The sequence below is a fragment of the Chelonia mydas genome, chromosome 27, assembly GCF_015237465.2.
Source record: "Chelonia mydas isolate rCheMyd1 chromosome 27, rCheMyd1.pri.v2, whole genome shotgun sequence".
NCBI lineage: Eukaryota > Metazoa > Chordata > Testudines > Cheloniidae > Chelonia > Chelonia mydas.
The window spans coordinates 479,331-499,545 of NC_057860.1; the positions used below are offsets into that span (position 1 = coordinate 479,331).

Below are 20,215 nucleotides of genomic sequence, written 5' to 3' on the forward strand. Positions count from 1 at the left end.
CGGCCAAGGGGAGCAGCATGGCCGGTCTCTGTGGGCAGCGGCGTGTGCAGACCCCTGCAACTCCCGCCTCAGACACTGCCAGGGGAGTGTGCGGGTCGCTTTCGGGAGCCACTTGAGCTAAGTGCCACACCCCTCTCCTCCTCCTGCACCCCAAACCCCTCCCCAGCCCCGAGCCCGCCCCCCGCACCCAAACTCCCTCCCCGAGCCCGCCCCCACTCCTGCACCCCAACCCCTGCCCCAGCCCCGAGCCAGCACCCTGCACCCAAACTCCCTCCCAGAGCCCACCCCCACACCCACTCCTGCACCCCAACCCCCTGCACCAGCCGAGCCCCCTCCTGCACCCAAACTCCCTCCCAGAGCCCGCCCCCCGCACCCACTCCTGCACCCCAACCCCCTGCCCCAGCCGAGCCCCCTCCTGCACCCAAACTCCCTCCCAGAGCCCGCCCCACCCACTCCTGCACCCAACCCCCTGCCCCAGCCCTGAGCCTGCACCGAAACTCCCTCCCTGAGCACGTCCCTCACACCCACTCCTGTACCCCTACCCCAGCCCCGAGCCCCCCCTGCATCCAAACTCCCTCCCAGAGGCCACCCCCGCACCCACTCCTGCACCCCAACCCCCTACCCCAGTCGAGCCCCCTCCTCCACCCAAACATCCTCCCAGAGCCTGCCCCCCACACCCACTCCAGCACCCGAGCCCCCTCCTGAACCCAAACTCCCTCCCAGAGCCCGCCCCCCGCACCCACTCCTGCACCCCAGCCCCCTGCCCCAGCCCGCCCCCTGCACCCAAACTCCCTCCCAGAGCCTGCCCCCCACACCCACTCCTGCACCCCAACCCCTGCCCCAGCCGAGCCCCCTCCTGCACCCAAACTCCCTCCCAGAGCCCACCCCCCGCACCCACTCCTGCACCTCAACCCCTCCCCCAGCCCCGAGCCTGCACCGAAACTCCCTCCCAGAGCCCACCCCCCACACCCACTCCTGCACCCCAACCCCTGCCCCAGCCAAGCCCCCCCTCCTGCACCCAAACATCCCTGTCAGAGCCCGCCCCCCGCACCCACTCCTGTACCCCAACCCCCTGCCCCAGCCGAGCCCCCCTGCACCCAAACTCCCTCCCAGAGCCCGCCCCCCGCACCCACTCCTGCACCCAACCCCCTGCACCAGCCGAGCCCCCCTGCACCCAAACTCCCTCCCTGAGCCCGCCCCCCACACCCACTCCTGCACCCCAACCCCCTGCCCCAGCCGAGCGTGAGGCGGGGGGGGGCAGCACCAAATTGCACCAACCCCCCCCCCCGCGGACACTCGCACCCCCCCGGCAGCCTCCGCCCGTTTCCGGGTTGTAGACGCGAGACTCCGACTCCTCCCCCCGGGGGCGTGTCTCCCCCGCCCCGCCCCCTGGCCCCGCCCCTCGGCCGACGCGGGTCACGTGGGCGTGTGGGCTCGCGCGCTCGGCGGCGCCTGCGCTTCCGGGTTCCCAGCCGGAGCCTCGGGGCCGCGGAGCAGGTGAGCGCGCGCCCGCCCCGCCCCAGAGCCCCCGCGCGCCCCCTCCCTCGCCGCCCCCCGCCGCCCCCGGCTGGCCCCGCCCCCACGCCCGCCGCGTGCCCCGCCCCGGCTCGGCCCCCCGCCGGGTCTCCTGGGGCCGCCCGCGGGAGGCAGGGCTGGATCCCCCCCACACCCCCCCCGTGCTGCGGGGTGCGGGGCTCGGACCCCCCACGCCCCCCCGTGCTGCGGGTGTGGGGCTCGGACCCCCCCCCCGTGCTGCGGGGAGCGGGGCGCGGCCCCCCCCGCGCCCCCCCGTGCTGCGGGTGTGGGGCTCGGCCCCCCCCGCGCCCCCCCGTGCTGCGTGTGTGGGGCTCGGACCCCCCCCCACCCCCCCGTGCTGCGGGGAGCGGGGCTCGGAGGCCCCCACGCCCCCCCGTGCTGCGGGTGTGGGGCTCGGCCCCCCCCGCGCCCCCCCGTGCTGCGTGTGTGGGGCTCGGACCCCCCCCACCCCCCCGTGCTGCGGGGAGCGGGGCTCGGAGGCCCCCACGCCCCCCCGTGCTGCGGGTGTGGGGCTCGGCCCCCCCCCGCGCCCCCCCGTGCTGCGTGTGTGGGGCTCGGACCCCCCCCACCCCCCCGTGCTGCGGGGAGCGGGGCTCGGAGGCCCCCACGCCCCCCCGTGCTGCGGGTGTGGGGCTCGGCCCCCCCCGCGCCCCCCCCGTGCTGCGTGTGTGGGGCTCGGACCCCCCCCACCCCCCCGTGCTGCGGGGAGCGGGGCTCGGAGGCCCCCACGCCCCCCCGTGCTGCGGGCGCGGGGCTCGGCCCCCCCCACGACCCCCCCCGTGCTGCGGGGCTCGGGGCTGCCTGGGAACCCCGGGTCCGTCTTTGCTTCCTCATTAACTCCGTCTCAGCTGCTCCGTTTTGGAAGGACACTTTGCGTTGCCCGGGGGGCAAGAAGCCTCAAGAACTTCCCCGCGTGCCCCAGGAGCGGCGGCGCTGCCTGGCTCTCAGTGAGAGGGTGGCAGGTGTGGGGGTCCCGCTGCAGGAAGGGAGAATCGCTGCTTAAGGGCGCACCCGCGAATCCCTCTGAACCCCAACCCCACCAGCCACCTTGTGCACTTGCATCCAGTCCCAGGGCTTTCCGGGCGCAGCTGGCAAAGAGCGCCAGGCAGATTCCTTTGTTGTGTTTGGTTTGCCTGGAGCTGGTATCTCCCTCCTGTGAACTTTGTCAGTTGGGCCCATCTGCTGTTGTGCATTACTTACACTGCAGTAATGCCCCGTGGTCCCGCGAAGTATCCGGGTCCCGCTGAGCTAGGTGCTGCACAGACACAGAGGCATACATCGCCCCTGCCCTGAAAACTAGCAACTTAAGCTTGTTGATGCTCTTGATTAGAGTAAGGTGGCACTGGGTGCCACTGACATCAGCTTTCGAACCTCCCCTAGCTCCTTTCCTCCAACTACTGTTGGCTCTCCGCTCTCTCCTCGCTCCTCTCCTCTCTTGTCCCTGAATTCCGCTCCATGTCCCTTCTCTCCCTGTGTGGTTTGCAGATGCATAATTCAGGTCTTAGAAATTCATCCACTGCATCAAACCTGATTACTAGAGCGTATCTTTTAGAAAAGCACCCAACCTTGATTTAATGACTCCAAGTGATGGAGAATCTGCCTCATATTTCAGTAATCTGTTCAAATGGTTAGTTACCCTCGCTGTTAAAAATTATTTTTCTATCTCTTAATTACTGATCACTAGAGCTTGTGACTTTGTTAGAGAACCTACCGGCATCAGAAAGCTCCCCATGTGGTACTTATAGCTGTGATCAAGTCACCTCTTCACCTTCTCTTCAATCAGCTAAATAGACTTAGCCCTTGTCTGCACGACAAACTTATGTCGGTATAGCTACACTCGGGAGTGACGTGGTTATGCCAGTCTAACCCTGGCATAGACAGCGCTGTGTCCACATAGCTACCACCTTGGGGAACGGGGGGGGGTGGAGTACCTACGCTGACAGGAGGTGCTGGCAGCGTCTTCACTAAGGCTTTGTCTACACTGCACTTTCATCGGTAAAACTTTTCTCGGTCGGGTATGAAAAAACACACCCTGACCATCAGAAGTTTTGCTGATGAAAAGCATCGGTGTGGACAGTGCGTTGTTGGTAGGAAGACGCTCTCCTGCCGACAAAGCTACCGCCCCTTTTTGGGGGTGCTGCTGTAAGGTGTGCAGTGTAGACATAGCCGAAGTGCTGTAAGGCAAGTCTACACTACAAAATGTAGTTGACCTAAGTTACGTCAGTGTACAGCCACTGCAGTAATTAAACTGCTTTTGCATGTTCGCACTACGGTCCTTGTAGCAGTGGTGCGTGTCCTCACCAGGAGCGCTTGCATCGCTTTAAGTGTCAGTGTTGGGCATTGTGGGAGGGCTTCTGAAAGGCAGTCAGTGTAAGCCAGGTTTCAGAGTAGCAGCCGTGTTAGTCTGTATTTGCAAAAAGAAAAGGAGGACTTGTGGCACCTTAGAGACTAACCAATTTATTTGAGCATAAGCTTTTGTGAGCTACAGCTCACTTCATGGGATGCATAAAGTGGAAAATGCAGTGAGGATTTTTTATACACACAGACCATGAAAAAATGGGTGTTTATCACTTCAAAAGGTTTTCTTTATAGTAATAAAGCTATTACCAGCAGGAGAGTGGGGTGGGGGGAGAGAAAACCTTTTGAAGTGATAAACACCCATTTTTTCATGGTCTGTGTGTATAAAAAATCCTCACTGCATTTTCCACTTTATGCATCCCATGAAGTGAGCTGTAGCTCACGAAAGCTTATGCTCAAATAAATTGGTTAGTCTCTAAGGTGCCACAAGTCCTCCTTTTCTTAATGTAAGCCATGCAGTTTCTACACTGCGGTGACCTAACTACATTGACTTGAGCACTACGCCTCTCGCGGAGGTGGAGTTAAATCGGTGTCGTGGGCAAGTTACATTGGTGGGAGCTGCAGTTTAGTGTAAATGCTTACAGTGGTAGATCAATGTAAGCTGCCTTATGTGCACCTAACTGTGTAGTGTAGACCAGGCTAAGTGTAGACGAGCTCTGAGCATCCCGAGTCTCTCGTTGTTGTTGTTTTTAAAGTTTTCCAAACTTCAAATCATTCTTGTGGTTCTTAGAATCCTAGAACCATAGGGTTAGAAGGGTCCTCAAGGGCCATCTAACCCCCTGCTAAGATACACGATTTGTTGTGTCTAAAAGCTTCTCTGAAGTGTCTTCATTTTTTCAGCATCCTTTTAAAAATCAGAATAGGGTGCAATATTTCTGTAGTGGTCTCAGCAGTGCTGTATACAGATGTAAAATCACCACCCTCCTCATGCTCAGTAATCCTCTGTTTATACGCTGTTCGCCCTTTTTGGCACAGCATTGCATTTGGACCTCGTGTTCTTTGTTAAATACAATGATCTCTAATTCCTTTACAGAGTCACTGCCTTCCAAGATCCAGCCCCCATCCTGTAAGTTACACTTTTTGTTCCTAAGTGTATGACCTTGCATTTGGCCATATTAAAACACATGTTGTTTGATTGCATCTGGCTTGCCCAGTGATGCAGATTGCTCTGTCTGTAACTTGTCTGTGTTGTTGTTCACCACCTGACCAATCCTTTTGTTGTGCGCAAACTTCATTATCAAGGGATTTTATGTTTTATTCCAGATCATAGACTCTTGGTATTGGAATCACATCTCCACGTCTTTTATGGAGTACTTTGCAGCATCTCCCAATGGCTGAATGAGAATGCAGTATTTTCTTTTCACAAGTAGCATCTTATTAACAAACTGGAGTTATCAAGTTACAAACCTTGTGCTAACCGTGAACTTTGTCCTCAGAACAAAGCCATGAGATGAAAGTCTGAGTGATAGGGTCAGCTTCTCTTGGTGTTGACTTCTCCTCTATGTTGCTGATTCCTCTCCCCTTACCCTGCTCCCTCCGCACCACCCCAAGCCATAGTAAGTCCTGTCTTGTCGCTATAACAGGGCTTTGAAATGGTGTTTGATTGAAGATAGTATTGGGGGTCTTCCATCCCCAGCTGCAGCTGTCCCTTTGGGTTTGAAAGCTGATGCTAAGAGAAGTGCTGAGCAGGTCAGGCAGCATCTCAGGAGAGGAGTAAATTTCCTTTGCAGGGAGGTGACAGATTTCCCTAGGGCTTCAGTGGCGCAGCACCATTCTGAAAATCTGTACAGTGGTGTTTTGCATGGGGTGCCGTCGCCAGTTGGAGCTGAGGTAGCTAGGGGATGTCAGTAGGCCATGCAGCACCCTGCAGTGTGAGTGGGTGGAGCAGGAGAAGAGTCAGGTTCTCTGCCAGGAGTTGCTTCCTACCCCACTTGGCAGCTGCATTAGGTTTGACTCTGTGCTCTCCCAGCAGCTCCCCTCCCCAACCCTCCCAAGAGCAGGAGTCTGGCACAGCTAATTGGACTTTTTCTTCACTCTTTGCTATTGGCACATTCAGTGGAGTGTGGCCTGCCACCCTCATATGGTGTTTCTTGCTGCTCCTTTGACATGAGATCACAGATTGTTTCAAAAGTGACCACACCTTGTGCTCTATTTTCTGCTTCACCCATCTTTCAGCTGGAGCTTCTGCATCACAGTTTAAGGTGCAGGGTGCATGCTCCCCAAAGAATATAGCACATGATTGAGTAGCCTGTGGTTCTCCGTGCCCCTACACAGCTCTGTTCTGACTGCAAATCGTATTGCTCACTGGCTCAGAGATGCTGCCACTCCCAGGGGACAGTCTTGGAGGGGAATCTTTCTAGGGCGGACCTGAAGGGGCACAGAGGTGGGGTTCATGAAATTCTCTTCCTGCAGAAGAATTGGATTATAGTGAATTGTGGGCCTCACTGAGACCCCTGCTCACCTGGATAAGTGCTTCAGTGGAGTAGTTGCCTGCATAAGTGCTCATGAATGTGAGGGCCCTTTAGGTGGAGTGTGCCAGTAACTGGAGCCTCCAACCTTTTTGGTGGTCCTGGTCTTTAATCCTGCCCCCTCCCAACCCACTGAGTGCTGCAGGAAGACTCTGAGGTTGCTTCTGCATTCTCCGGGGAACTTGGGTCAGCAGGAGAATCACGGTGGGATTGCTGCTGTTCTGGAAGTCCCCAGGGAGTGAAGATGAGTGCCCCTGGTCTGGGGGAGCAGACTGCACTCTTTACTCTCTGGTTAAGAAGCCGCAGTGGCATTCCTGTCACACACACACTTCACTTCCCCAGGCTGGCAGAGAGATCCAGGCCACCCGTTTTCCCTGGGTCAGGCTGCAACATCAGATTTCAGTCATGGCCCTTGCTCCCATTCTTTTGTTGTGGCTGGACAGAGGAAGAGGAGAAGGAGATCATCCCCTTGGAATGCAGGAATGCTCACCTGCCAGGCAGGTGACACTGCTGCATTCCAAGGGGATTAGTACCTGGAAGTGACGGGAGCAGGATGCAGTGTCACTGAAATGGATCCCAGCAGATTGGACAAGTCATTCCATTTCTGCACAGGTAAAGTTTCACCTTGTCTGAGTTCACTCTGAGGCTGAGTCAGTACTTGGAGCTAGGAGTGTGATTCCCAGCTCTCATGCTAGCTCTTATCGAGCTAGTGTGCTAAAAATAGTGGGGTGGCAGCGTGCTGAGGCCACACCTGCCTGAGCCTCCTGGGCGCTGTCTGTGCAACTCCAGCTACGCTACTGTTTTAGCACGCTAGCTCGAGGAGAGCTGGCACAAGTATGTAGACGGTGCTTGCTGGCAGGCTTCCTGTTTCACTCAGGCACGTTGCAATGGGTGTGTTTTATTTGGAGAGGGCGAAGCTGGCTCAGTGATTTAGGCTCTGTGAATTTCTTGTGAAGGCTTAGCTCATACGGTAATGATGTGCAGAGTCAGAGAGCAGAGGTGGGATTGAACGTACCTAATGTGGGCTCCATTTTCTGAGTTACGCTTTGTTTCTCCATCTCTCGTAAGTAGTTGCGTAGTCCTTGTCACTGCAGTATGCAGGCTCGGGTAATGTGCTAGAGGCAGAGGGAACAGACTGCACACACAGGCAAACCTATACATACTCTAGTGACATCTCCGCTAGACCCTCCCTCCGAGTCACTTCAGAGGCCAAATCCTAGATATGGACCAGAAGCGGGTGCGCACATGCACTACAGAGCGTCTCAGTCAGACATACTCCATGCACACCGCCATGCCCCAGGCATGGACCCAACATACACTCAATATTTTTGTAACTTCCTTTGTTTATTTGTAATGCTAATTTTTTTAAACGAGAAAATTCCATGCTTATAATAGTGTTTGCCATGGCAAAGCTGAGTAATTGCATATGCACGCCAGGAAATGCAGAGATAGGATTAAACTATCAACCCTAACTGTCTCCTTGTGCTGTGCTTTACAGCGCACTCTTAAATTCTGTGATCACTTAGTAGTGTCAGATAATCCAGTTTGAACTTCTCTAGGATGTTAGATAACATGTCACATCATAGAAGAAAATCCCCATCCCAATAGCTGTGGGTTGCACAATGTATTTTTGTCTACAACTCCACCTCACTCTCCAGACAGAGGAAAACTTAATTGAAACACTATGGAATTTTCCAACTTTATCTGATTTCTTCATATCCAATTCTTGTATTGGTCCACAGTGTCACAGTAAGGGTATGTCTACACTGCAAATTTTTTGTGCAACAAGTTACACCACTTTTATTAAAGCGCTGGAATTAAACCGCTGTTGTGCGTGCACGCTCTGCTCCTTGTGATGGTGGAGCGCATCCACATTAGCAGCTCTTGCAACGGCCCAGAGAGCAGTGCACTGTGGTAGCTATCCCACTGTGCAGCTGGCCACAGGGTGCTTTGGGAAGGGTTTGCAATGCCTCATGGGGCAGGCACAGCGTCACATGATGCAGGTTTCCCAGTCCCATTGTTCCATGGGCATTCCAGTACCTTGCCAGCCGCTTTTCAACTGAAGTGGAGGGGTGAGAGTGTGTGACAGGGAGCGTGTGTGTGTATGTGGGGGGAGAGACACTGTGTTTTGGGGAACAGAGAGTGTGTCAGCATGCTGTCTTGTAACACACACACACCTGCCGCTGTGTTCACCGGCAGGATCATTCCACAATAATGGTTTGCTTTGTGTCCCAGAGCAGACCAGCACAGCGTGCAAGCGCTGTCAGAAAGGGAGCTTTGAAAGGGGAGAGGCGCATGTCTCCAGGACAGCTGAGTTCAAAACAATGAGCAGAGCGGCCACTTGTGGGATTATGGGACACTTCCGGAGGCCAATTACAGCGCTGAAAGCAATTGATGTGTTTACCCTGGCAATGCAGTGCAGGTGGGTTTTTTGCAGCTGAGGAGTTTCTGCACACCTCAGGAGTTACACCCCAGAAAGCTGCTTTACTGTGCAGAAACTTGCCATGGTAGACAAGGCCTAAGAACACAGGAGCTCTGAGTTCATAGATGCGTAAGTTCCAAGGTCAGAAGGAACCACCATCATTGTCTAGTCTGAGCTCCTGTATAATACAGGCCACAGAACTTCCCCTTGTCTCCAGCACTTGCTAATTACCTGTTACGTGTGTATGCAGGTGAAAACTCTCCTTTTGCTGCATTTGAGAGAGATTGTTATGTGATCACATAATTAAAGGCACTGTTGAGCATTCATCGTAAACTCTGCATGTCCTGCCTTTTGTGTGCTTCACTGTGCTGTCCTGAATGAGGAGCGTATGGAGTGCATTGAGCATTTGTGCAAGTAGGTGGGCTCCCTGACTTGGGGTGCAGCTGTGACTGCAGCATTTTAAGCTGAAAATGCTGGTTTCATTAGCAGCTGGAAGAGATTCTTCGTTCACCACCATGCTTGTCGGTCAAGTGCAGTCTGTGTTTTCTGGCCTGTGGTGGTCAAATTGACCTCAGAGGTATGGTGCAAGCATCGGTCACTCAGCTCATGTTCAGTCACTAGCTTCGGAGCTGTTCCAGGGTGTGCTTTCTCATGCTATGGCTTTCCCCCCTGTTCCATTTTTGGTGGGACAGCCTGTGAATTGAAAGGACTGTCCTGTAACCCTCAGTGTTGTACCTCAGGATTGCTCAGGGAGATGGCGGGGGCGGGAGAGAGAGACTTCCCTCACAATACCTTTTAGCCAAGGCTATGCTGGGAGCCAGGAGGCCATGAGTTAGATTTTTGCTTCTTTCTCTGACCAGTGTTGATATTTCTGTGCACTTCACAACCTCTGCTATTGAGGGAAGTCTTGTACTCCCAGCTATAGGAGGCAGGCAAGTGTCACTTACAAATTCTATAAATAAGTTAGGGCATGTCTACACTATGAAATTAGGTCCATTTTGTAGAAGTCAATCTTTAGCAACCGATTTTATACAGTCAATCGTGCGTGTCCCCATTAAGTGCATTAGGTCGGTAGAGTGCGTCCTCAATACCGTGGCTAGCATCGACTCACGGAGTGGTGCGCTGTGGGTAGGTATCCTACAGTCCCCACTGCCCATTGGAATTCTGGGTTAAGCTCTCAATGCCTGATGGGGCAAAAACATTGTCGCGGGTGGTTTTGGGTACATGTTGTCGGTCTCCCCTCCCTCCCCCCTTGAAAGCAACGGCAAACAATCATTTCACGCCTTGTTTCCTGGGTTATCCGTGCGGACGCCATAGCACGGCAAGCATGGAGCCCGCTCAGCTGCGTGCTACTTTTATGAGCTTTGTAAACACCTTGCGCATTATCCTGCAGTATATGCAGAGCCTGGCTAGGAGCTGCCAGCACGAGGAAGATTGTGAGGAGGACAAGGACACAGATGTTCCTGAAAGCACGGGATGTGGCAATTGGGATATCATGGTGGCATTGGAGCATGTTGATACAGTGGAATGCCAATTCTGGGCCCAGCAAACAAGCACAGACTGGTGGGACCGCATAGTGTTGCAGGTATGGGATGATTCCCAGTGGTGGTGAAACTTTCGCATGCGTAAGGCCACTTTCATGGAACTTTGTGAGTTGCTTTCCCCCTGCCCTGAAGCGCAGGAATACCAAGATGAGACCTGCCCTGACAGTTGAGAAGCAAGTGGCGATAGCCCTGTGGAAGCTTTCAACGCCTGACTGCTACCGGTCAGTCGGGAATCAATTCGGAGTGGGCAAATCTACCGTGGGGGCTGCTGTGATCCAAGTAGCAAAGGCAATTAATAACCTTCTGCTAACAAGGGTAGTGACTCTTGGAAATGTGCATTTCATAGTGGATGGCTTTGCTACAATGGGGTTCCCTAACTGTGGTGGGGAGATAGATGGATTGCACATCCCTATCTTGGCACCGGGTCAGCTTGCCAAACAGTACATAAACCCTAACCCTAAACCGCAAGGGATACTTCTCAATGGTGTTGCAAGTATTGGTGTATCACAAAGGCTGTTTCACCGACACCAACGTGGGATGGTCGGGAAAGGTGCGTGACACTCACATCTTTCGGAACTCTGGGCTGTTCGAAAAGCTGCAAGAAGGCACTTTCTTCCCAGACCAGAAAATTACCGTTGGGGATGTTGAAATGCCAATAGTTATCCTTGTGGACCCAGCCTACCCCTTGCTCCCATGGCTCATAAAGCCATACACAGGCAGCCTGGACAGCAGTAAGGAGCAGTTCAACTATAGGCTGAGCAAGTGCAGAATGGTGGTAGAATGTGCCTTTGGGCATTTAAAGGGGCGCTGGCGCTATTTGCTGAGTAGGTTAGACCATTGTTATTGTTGCTTGCTGTGTGCTCCAGAATATCTGGGAGAGTAAGGGGGAGACATTTATGGTGGGGTGGGAGGTTGAGGCAAATCACCTGGCAGCCAATTTTGAACAGCCAGACACCAGGGCTGACAGTTGTATGTTGAGACAAAGCTGCCCCCTTTGGTGAATGTACTTCCCAGTAAGCCAATCCCCCTCCCGCACTTTGACCGCAGCTGGCATGGAAAATAAAATCCCTATTGTTCTGAATCCATTCATTCTTTGTTTATTAAAAAGAACTTCAGATCACTGCCAACGCTGACTGGTAAAAGGTAGCCTGGGTGGAGTGGGAGAGGAGGGAAGGACAAGGCCACAGTGCTTATTGTAGCCACACTACAAATCAAAGCTGTTTAAATGACAACCTTCTGTTGCTTGGGCCATCCCCTGGAGTGGAATGGCCGGGTGACTCGAGCCTCCCCCCCGCATTCTGGGCGTCTGGGTGAGGAGGATATGGAACTTGGCGAGGAGGGCAGGCGGTTACACAATGGATACAGTGGGGGTCTGAACTCTAGTTGCCTTTCCTGAAGCTCCACCAGATGCCTCATCATGTCCGTTTGCTCCCCCATTAGCCTCAGCATCTCCTCCTGCGTGTTCCAGTCACGCTCACTGTATGCCCCCCTGGCTTCTGCCACCAAATGCCTCCATGCGTTCAGCTGGGCCCTATCAGTGTGGGAGGACTGCATGAGCTCTGAAGACATGTCATCACGAGTGCTTTTTTTTCTCCTTCTAATATGTGATAACCTCAGGGATGGAGTTGATAGGGGGAGCATAGAAACATTTGCAGCTGCAGGGAGGGAAAAAGGGGGAGTAGAATTTAAGAAGATACATTTCTGAGAACAAAAGGGAGACTCTTTCACAGTGAATCAAGCAATTCACAGCAGGCAGCACATGTGTTTTAGGTACAAGGTCGCATTTTGGCTTTGCATCGCACATGGCTGGGCAACAGAATTCGATTTCCAGGCAGCCGTGGTAAGCCAAAGGGTACACGGGGTTGGCTTCTTCCGCGTTCATAACATGTGGGAATGGTTTCATACTGCAGTGTTCTCCTTTCCCATAGCAACCAATGCCAGCTGGGTTTGCCATTTAAAAGGAGGGGCTGAGGTTTTGGAGTGGATGTGCAGGGCACCCCGCCCCCGCTCCCCATATGGCTATTCTCCAGGGTGATCCCTTTTAGCCAAGCGCAAAGAGCCCAGCATGACTGGGGTCTAATAACGCACTGGGGATCACCAAACAGAGGGGATTACTGTTCCCTTACAAAAATTCCCCTATTTCAACCAGGTGACCATGAATGAGATCACTCTCCTGAGGCTGACACAGAAAGATAAAGACCGAATGTTGCATGAATGCGACCATAACCCAGGACCATTCGCTGCCATGCTTTGTGCTGCAATGATTCCAGACTACTTGCTACTAACTTGGCGTGATAAAGTGTCCTACCGTGGAGGATGAAATAAAGCAGCCTTCCCCAGAAATCTTCTGCAAAGGCTTTCAGAGTACCTCCAGGAGAGCTTCATGGAGATGTCCCTGGAGGATTCCTGCTCCATCCCCAGACACGTTAACCGACTTTTCCAGTAGTGGTACTGGCCGCGAATGTATCCCAATTGTTCAGGGCAAATCAAACATTAAACACAATTGCTTTTAACCTCTGTAGTGAGTTGCAAATGTGCACTCACCAGAGGTGCCTTCTCCGCCTTCAGGGTCTGGGAGGGTATTGGCTCCAGAATGATGAAAAGGTCCTGGCAGCCAGGGAGAACAGATTCTCCACTTGCCTGCTGTGCATTCTCCTCCTCTTCCTCATCCACAAAATCTTCCTCCGTGTTGCCTGAGGCTGCCACCTTGCAGGTGTCCACAGACAGTGGTGGGGTAGTGGTAGGGTCCCCCCTAGAATGGCATGCAGCTGATCACAGAAGCGGTATGTCTGGGGCTCTGACCCAGAGTGACTGTTTGCCTCCTTTGTCTTTTGGTAGGCTTGCCTGAGCTCCTTAATTTTCACACGGCACTGCTTTGTGTCCCTGGCGTAGCCTCTGTCCACCATGCCCTGTGCGATTTTGGCATATATATATCAGCATTTCTTCTGTGGGATCAGAGATCTGCCTGCAGAGATTCTTCTCCCCATACAGCAATCAGATCCAGTGTCTCCCGTTCGCTCTATGCTGGAGCTTGTGTGCGATTCTGGGACTGCATGGTGTTCTGCTGAGCTCACCACGCTGACCAAACAGGTGAAACACTGGAATGCGTTACCTAGGGAGGTGGTAGAATCTCCTTCCTTAGAAGTTTTTAAGGTCAGCCTTGACAAAGCTCTGGCTGGGATGATTTAATTGGGGATTGGTCCTGCTTTGAGCAGGGGGTTGGACTAGATGACCTCCTGAGGTCCCTTCCAACCCTGATATTCTATGAAATGAAATTCAGAAGTTTCCGGGGCTTTTCCTGTGTACCTGGCTAGTGCATAGGAGTTGAAAGTGCTGTCCTGAGCGGTCACATTGGAGCACTCTGGGATAGCTCTCGGAGACCAACACCATCGAATTGCACAGAGCTGCGTCTACAGTACCCCAAATTCGACCCAGGAAGGTCGATTTTAGTGGTACCCCCCTCATCGGAGAGGAGTACAGCCATCGATTTTAAGAGCCCTTTAGGTCGTTGGAACAGGGTTGGTTGTGTAGACACATTCCTTATAAAATCAACCTAACGCGGCTAAATTCAACCTAACCTCGTAGTGTAGACCAGGCCTTAGAAGTGGGTTTGCACTTCTGGCACAGCTGGGAATAGAGCTCAGGTCTGTCAATTCTGGCAGACCCAAGTCTCAACTGCTTAGCCACAGGTGCTGATAAGAACAAATTTAAACATTTTATTAAAGCTAATGTTAAAAAATATATATAATACATAGGTTGGGGACAGAGTGTCTGTACATCTGGGTATAGTGCTTAGATTAGCCACAAAGTTTGTTTTTAAAAGTCATATAATACATCCTTTTCTTTTTGCAGATACAGACTAACACGGCTGCTACTCTGAAACCTGTCATATGATACATAGAGTACATAATCAGCAATAACCCAAATTTAGGTGAATAGATTTAACAATACAGTTTAGATATTAGAATCTGAGTACTCGGGTACATCACTCATGAAAAGTTGTACAGAGATTTGATTGAGAGGAGATTGTCCCTCAGTAATTGAGAATTAGGTAGGTCGTCCATTTAGAAAATACAATCCATGAGGAAAGTATTTCAGTTACTTTCCTGACTGCGCTTCTCATTGGCCTCCAGCTCATCCCTCCTGGTATTGCTGATGTACAGTGATGTGTTCTATGTAGATGTCCCTCGACCACCTGATTGCATCTGACACCATGAGTTGCTGCATCAGCCAAGTGTAGCATTGACCAATTCCACATTTTCTCAGCACTCACTCGTTACTGGGGTCCTATGTGCCTAAGGCCCCGACGATCAGTGCGTGTGTCTGGACCTGGAACCCTTAGCTCTCAAGGTTTTGGCCAGAGGGGCATATTTTTCAGCCTTTTGAGCTCGGGCATTGTGCAAGCCTGGGGTCCTGTTCTCAAACAGCACTGTGACGTCCACCATGATGATCTTCTTCCGGTCCTCCTTGGGGATGATGTCCAGTCGCAGCTGGCTGTCGGTTCTGGGTACGGCGGAGTTCACGGCAACCTTCCCCATGGGTGGCGGAATGGCTCTGGCCAGGAGATCTTGGATGGTGGTGTGTCGCAGCTGCCTGACTCTCGCATGAGGCTTGCAGCTGCACAGGATGTGGGGTAGCGTCTCGTTGGCGTAGCTGCACTTCCTGCATCGCTTGTCCCAGTTCCTGTGGCAGACGGCTCCGTTCAGTGGGACGCAGTTGAGCTGGGCCCTGTGGATGAACCTCCAGTCAGCAAATCGGGTGAAGCTGCCCCCAGGGACGAAGTGGTTGCTGGTGTCACACTTGCACATCACCTTGAGTGCCTTGGCGTGGTCCGGCTTCCGTTTCATGTTTTCCACGTATTGGCAGTGGATGGCATCCTTCAGGGTCCTCTCTAGCATGGTTCTAGCTGTTGGAGTGATGATAGTGTGATCTGTATTCTTTACCTGTGGCACCAGGACTCCCAGCTCCTGGCATTCCTTGTATCATGTCCAGTGGCAGCTGATACACTTCTCCAGTTGTCATGTAGCATTGCGGGCACAAGTTCAGAGAGAAGCAGTCTCCTCTGTCTCTTCCAAATTCACCTTCCCGCGAGCTGCTCAGGTAGGTGGTGACATCTTGGTTGGAGAGGGTCCTGGTGATTCACTTCTTGATGGCATCCTGCAGAGCACTCTCCACGATGTTCCTCACCGTAGCATCCAGGCATGTCAGAAGGCGGAAGGCATGAATGATCACGGCAACGTCGCACAGATCACCCATTCGAGGGATGTTGGCACCACCCTGCCTGTGCAAGATGTACACCAGTTCATTGCTGGTGTTTGGGGAAGAAACATCCACTTCTTCACCAGCTGCCAGTAGTGTTGTCTGCCTTGTTCAGAGGTACCTTCGCCATGGCAGATCCCCTCAGGACAAATGAGATACAGGGGATCAGGAAGGTGTTCAAGGCGTTGATCTTCTGCCACGGTGTCAGTAGGGAAGAGTCGATCCTGGCCACCTCTCTTGGGATCACCACGATGGTATCCTCAGGTGTCTGTTGGACGCAGAAACCCATCAGCTTGCTGAGATGTTGGTACACTTGCCTGTCCTCGAGGAAGATCATGGGTTCACTCTGGATCTGAAAAGACATAGCCTGGACCAAATCCCTTCTACTGCCATTGATATGCAAGGATGCACACTTCCTGGCACTGAAGCGGAGTCCCATCTAGTTGGCAGCCTGGCTGGTGGTATCAAGCATTTGTTGGAGACTCTCGGGGTTGTCTGCAGTCAGGACCAGATCATCTGCATAGGCCAGGGTATTCACACTCGTGTATCTACATGCTTCTCTGTCCTCTCTGTAACTACTGCTGTAACCATTAGTCAGTGCTCCCTCTCCCAGAACGTTGATTCCCAACACTGTGCTGCTGTTTAGCAGATCGTTGTGTGCCACCACCCATCCCTGTAGTACAGTACATGAGCACTGAAATAGGTTGGCAATATCAAGTCCCTAGTGGGCTTCATGAATCTCTGACCTTTTGGGGGTACAGAAATCTGTGCTGGAGGTAGGATTTGGAGGTGGATGTCATCCTGGTTTTGATGGAAAAGCTTTTCCTGGTTATGGTACTGACAACTGCTTATTCCTTGTCGTACTGTGGGCGGAGAAGAGGGCTGCATTGACATCTGGAAAGAGCTGTTTGGTCTGGCTGGTGTGCGAGCTCCTTAATTTTCTCTGGGTGGAGGATAACTTCCAAGGTGCTCATGCTTGGAAAATGACTGGCTCTGTTTCCAGGCTTTGAGTCACTAGGTAACGCTGTTGTCGTCTGTTGTTTCCATCTGAACCGTGTGAGCAGCTACTTGTCATCAGTGAGGTTTAAAACAGGGAAGCCAGTCCGTGTGAGTTCTTCCCAGCAGATTTCCTTCCTGGAGACGGGCTCCTGGAAGAGTCTGGCCTCTTTTTTGATACTATTGTTTTTAACAAGTAATTAATTTCTGAAGGATATACGTGGTCAGATATGCCCATACTTTAAAATTTGGAAACCCATTTGGCTTGGTTAATCAATGTGTACGTGGCTTCTTTGTCTCCCTTAATAGCAATCTCCGCATCCTAAGGTAAGATGACTCCATCGGGTTGATCTTAATTCTACTTTCCTTATGTGTTCCTAGTTGTTGTGCTCTGCCTGAGCAGTGTTTGAGTGTTAACAAGGAAACCACGTGCCAATTTCCTGTACAGATTTGTTAAGTTTGGGTGCCCCTGTAGTTCGTCCATTCATAGAATCTCAGAGTTGGAAGGTACCTCAGGAGGTCATCTCGTCCAACCCCCTGCTCAAAGCAGGACCGATCCCCAATTTTTGCCCCAGATCCCTATATGGCCCCTTCAAGGATTGAACTCACAACTCTGGGTTTAGCAGGCCAATGCTCAAACCACTGAGCTATCCCTCCCCCCTTTTGAATCTTACTCTTATAAATCAGATCCAAAGTCATAGTTGTGGATTTCCAGGGAATGAACTGAATCAATTTTGTATGGTTTTAGTTGTTTTCCACACTGCCTTGCAAAGGGCTGTTGCCTGTGTTGGCAACAGGTTTTTTTAAATGGTTTCTCTGTGTTTGTTTGAGGAGTTCTACAAAATGAACCTGTGCATCTGCATTGCTGATCTGGCACATGTCCCGTTGTTTGTGTCGGGAAGACAAAGTTGTAGCAGCAGCCTAGTTTGGTTTGGAGTATTGAGGTGATCCGATTTGTCTACAGAGCCCATCATTATTCATAGATGATAAGGCCAAAAGGGACCGCTGTGATCATCTTGTCCACCTGTCTGAGTAAGACAGATCATAGGACTTCCCTGAATTCATTATGAGAACGTAGAGCCCCTCTGAACTACTTACCTTGAACAGCAAATGAACCTGGCAGAATTTCCATAGATGTGTCCCTTATTCAGTGTTTCGCCATGCGGGAAGATGGTGAGGGGAGGGTTTGTATTTTTGAAGAATGACTCAGTTTTGTAACCAGATGCCCTCTGAATGGGCAGGGGGGCCCTCCTGTTTCTTACCAAGAGCTGACATACAGCATTAGCCTGGCACTCGTGAGACTGACGGAGCTGCTGTCTGTCAGAAATTTCAGCCCTTTGCCAATCTGAGTGTTTCGAAAAGTCCATTCAAATGACAGGTTTCAGGGTAACAGCCGTGTTAGTCTGTATTCGCAAAAAGAAAAGGAGTACTTGTGGCACCTTAGAGACTAACCAATTTATTTGAGCATAAGCTTTCGTGAGCTACAGCTCACTTCATCGGATGCATACTGTGGAAAGTTTAGAAGATCTTATTATATACACACAAAGCATGAAAAAATACCTCCTCCCACCCCACTCTCCTGCTGGTAATAGTTTATCTAAAGTGATCGCTCTCCTTACAATAAAAAGAAAAGGAGTACTTGTGGCACCTTAGAGACTAACCAATTTATTTGAGCATGAGCTTTCGTGAGCTACAGCTCACTTCATCGGATGCATCCGATGAAGTGAGCTGTAGCTCACGAAAGCTCATGCTCAAATAAATTGGTTAGTCTCTAAGGTGCCACAAGTCCTCCTTTTCTTTTTGCGAATACAGACTAACACGGCTGTTACTCTGAAACCTCTCCTTACAATGTGTATGATAATCAAGTTGGGCCATTTCCAGCACAAATCCAGGTTTTCTCACCCCCCCCCCCCCCAAACTCACTCTCCTGCTGGTAATAGCTTATCTAAAGTGACCACTCTCCTTACAATGTGTATGATAATAAAGGTGGGCCATTTCCAGCAGGAAAGTGAGTTTGTGGTGGGGGGGGGGGGGGGGTGAGAAAACCTGGATTTGTGCTGGAAATGGCCCAACTTGATTATCATACACATTGTAAGGAGAGTGATCACTTTAGATAAGCTATTACGAGCAGGAGAGTGGGGTGGGAGGAGGTATTTTTTCATGCTTTGTGTGTATATAATAAGATCTTCTAAACTTTCCACAGTATGCATCCGATGAAGTGAGCTGTAGCTCACGAAAGCTTATGCTCAAATAAATTGGTTAGTCTCTAAGGTGCCACAAGTACTCCTTTTCTTTATTCAAATGACAGTTATTAAAACAGAAGAAGGTGGGAGGCCCCAGGTAACTCTCAACTGAATGGGATGGAGAAGCTCCTCGGTTGGGGGGAGGGGAGAGATAAGCCCTGAGGCTCAGATCCATAAAAGACATTTACTGTAGGTAACTAACTGTCAATTGATTTCAGTGGGCGTTAGGTGGCTGAATACTTCTGAGGATGTGGGTATCAGTGTCCCATACTGGGGAATGGGGTAGGGGCTGCTCTGGGAGGCTGAAAGGCCTTTGTGAGCAGATTTTCCCAGTGCTCAGCATCCAGCAGCTCCCACTGAGAGCAATGGGAGCTGCTCCATACTGGGCTCAGTTCAGAATCTGGCCTCTGGTGTTTCACACTGCGGTGGAGTTGCTCTAAGCTTTTTTAAAGCCTCACAAATGGGACTACGTGAATTTTCTCCCTCTCTGCTTGGATGGCGCTGACCTGCATGGGATGGACCCTGCTAATCGTTCTTCAAAAATACTTTCATTAATATTAACTTCCCCTTACTTCCATTTTATAGATGTGGGTTTTTTCATTTTTTATAGCTGCCTTCACTTCCATACACTCTCTGTGGTTTAGTCATGGGCAAGGCCATGTATTTGCCTGTGTAATGGAGACCTGGCTGGCTTGGTCTGTATTAGCAGAGTTTTCTCAAGATGGATACCAGGTTTAGCATGACCCGAGGGAAGTTTGGCAAGTGGCTTAGTCGGGCTGTTTGCCTGTAGGAGGTGCTCTATTCCAACAGTTGATTTGCTTGAGTTTGTCCAGGAGAAGCATTGCCAAGCACAAGCATTCAGAAATCCTGAGTCTGGCCCTTCCAATCAATGAGATTCAAAAATAATACATTTTGAGTTCTTTTTACTTGCCTTCTGTTTTTGTGCCTTTAGCGTACATGTCTCCAACTTTTCTCTGCTACTTTAAGAACGAGAAATGTTGTTGTTTTTTAAGTCGATTCTCGTGTGATTCCAGGAGCCAGACCTTAAGAAAAACAGCAGTGTGAATCATGATACTGTCATGGGAAGTAGCAACCTTGAGATGGGGTTAAACTGGAAATAATTGTGCTGTATAAGCCACTTGACTGTATCTCTGATTTCCATCAGTGTTGGCAGAAGTGCCATCTGGCTTGTGTGGAAATAGCCCAGGCTTATTGTAATGGGTGACTTCAAGGTCCATGCAGTTGATATAGGTCTTCTGGGTTAACCCAGGAGTTTATGGGTGCCATGAAAGCCTAGGATTACTCCAGATTGCCTTCAGTCTGCACTCACATAGTGGCCATACACTGGATTTTGGGGTTGACGATTGTAAGGTAGGGTTACATCACCTC

General features: G+C 51.6%; 1 protein-coding gene across 6 annotated transcripts in view; it reads left to right on the top strand.

The window, feature by feature from the left end:
• The first annotated feature begins 1,400 nt into the window (after positions 1 to 1,400).
• Positions 1,401 to 20,215, top strand: part of PLEKHM1 (pleckstrin homology and RUN domain containing M1) — a 51,509-nt gene continuing 32,694 nt past the window's right edge. For 2 of the 6 annotated variants that reach the window (XM_037886744.2, XM_043536577.1), the window contains exon 1: positions 1,410 to 1,497. The gene's annotated coding sequence lies outside the window, so the exon portion shown is untranslated. Of the gene's footprint in view, positions 1,498 to 4,927; positions 4,961 to 14,995; positions 16,118 to 20,215 lie in introns of those variants that run through there. The other 4 variants (XM_037886746.2, XM_043536576.1, XM_043536574.1 and 1 more) reach the window with 4 other exon arrangements.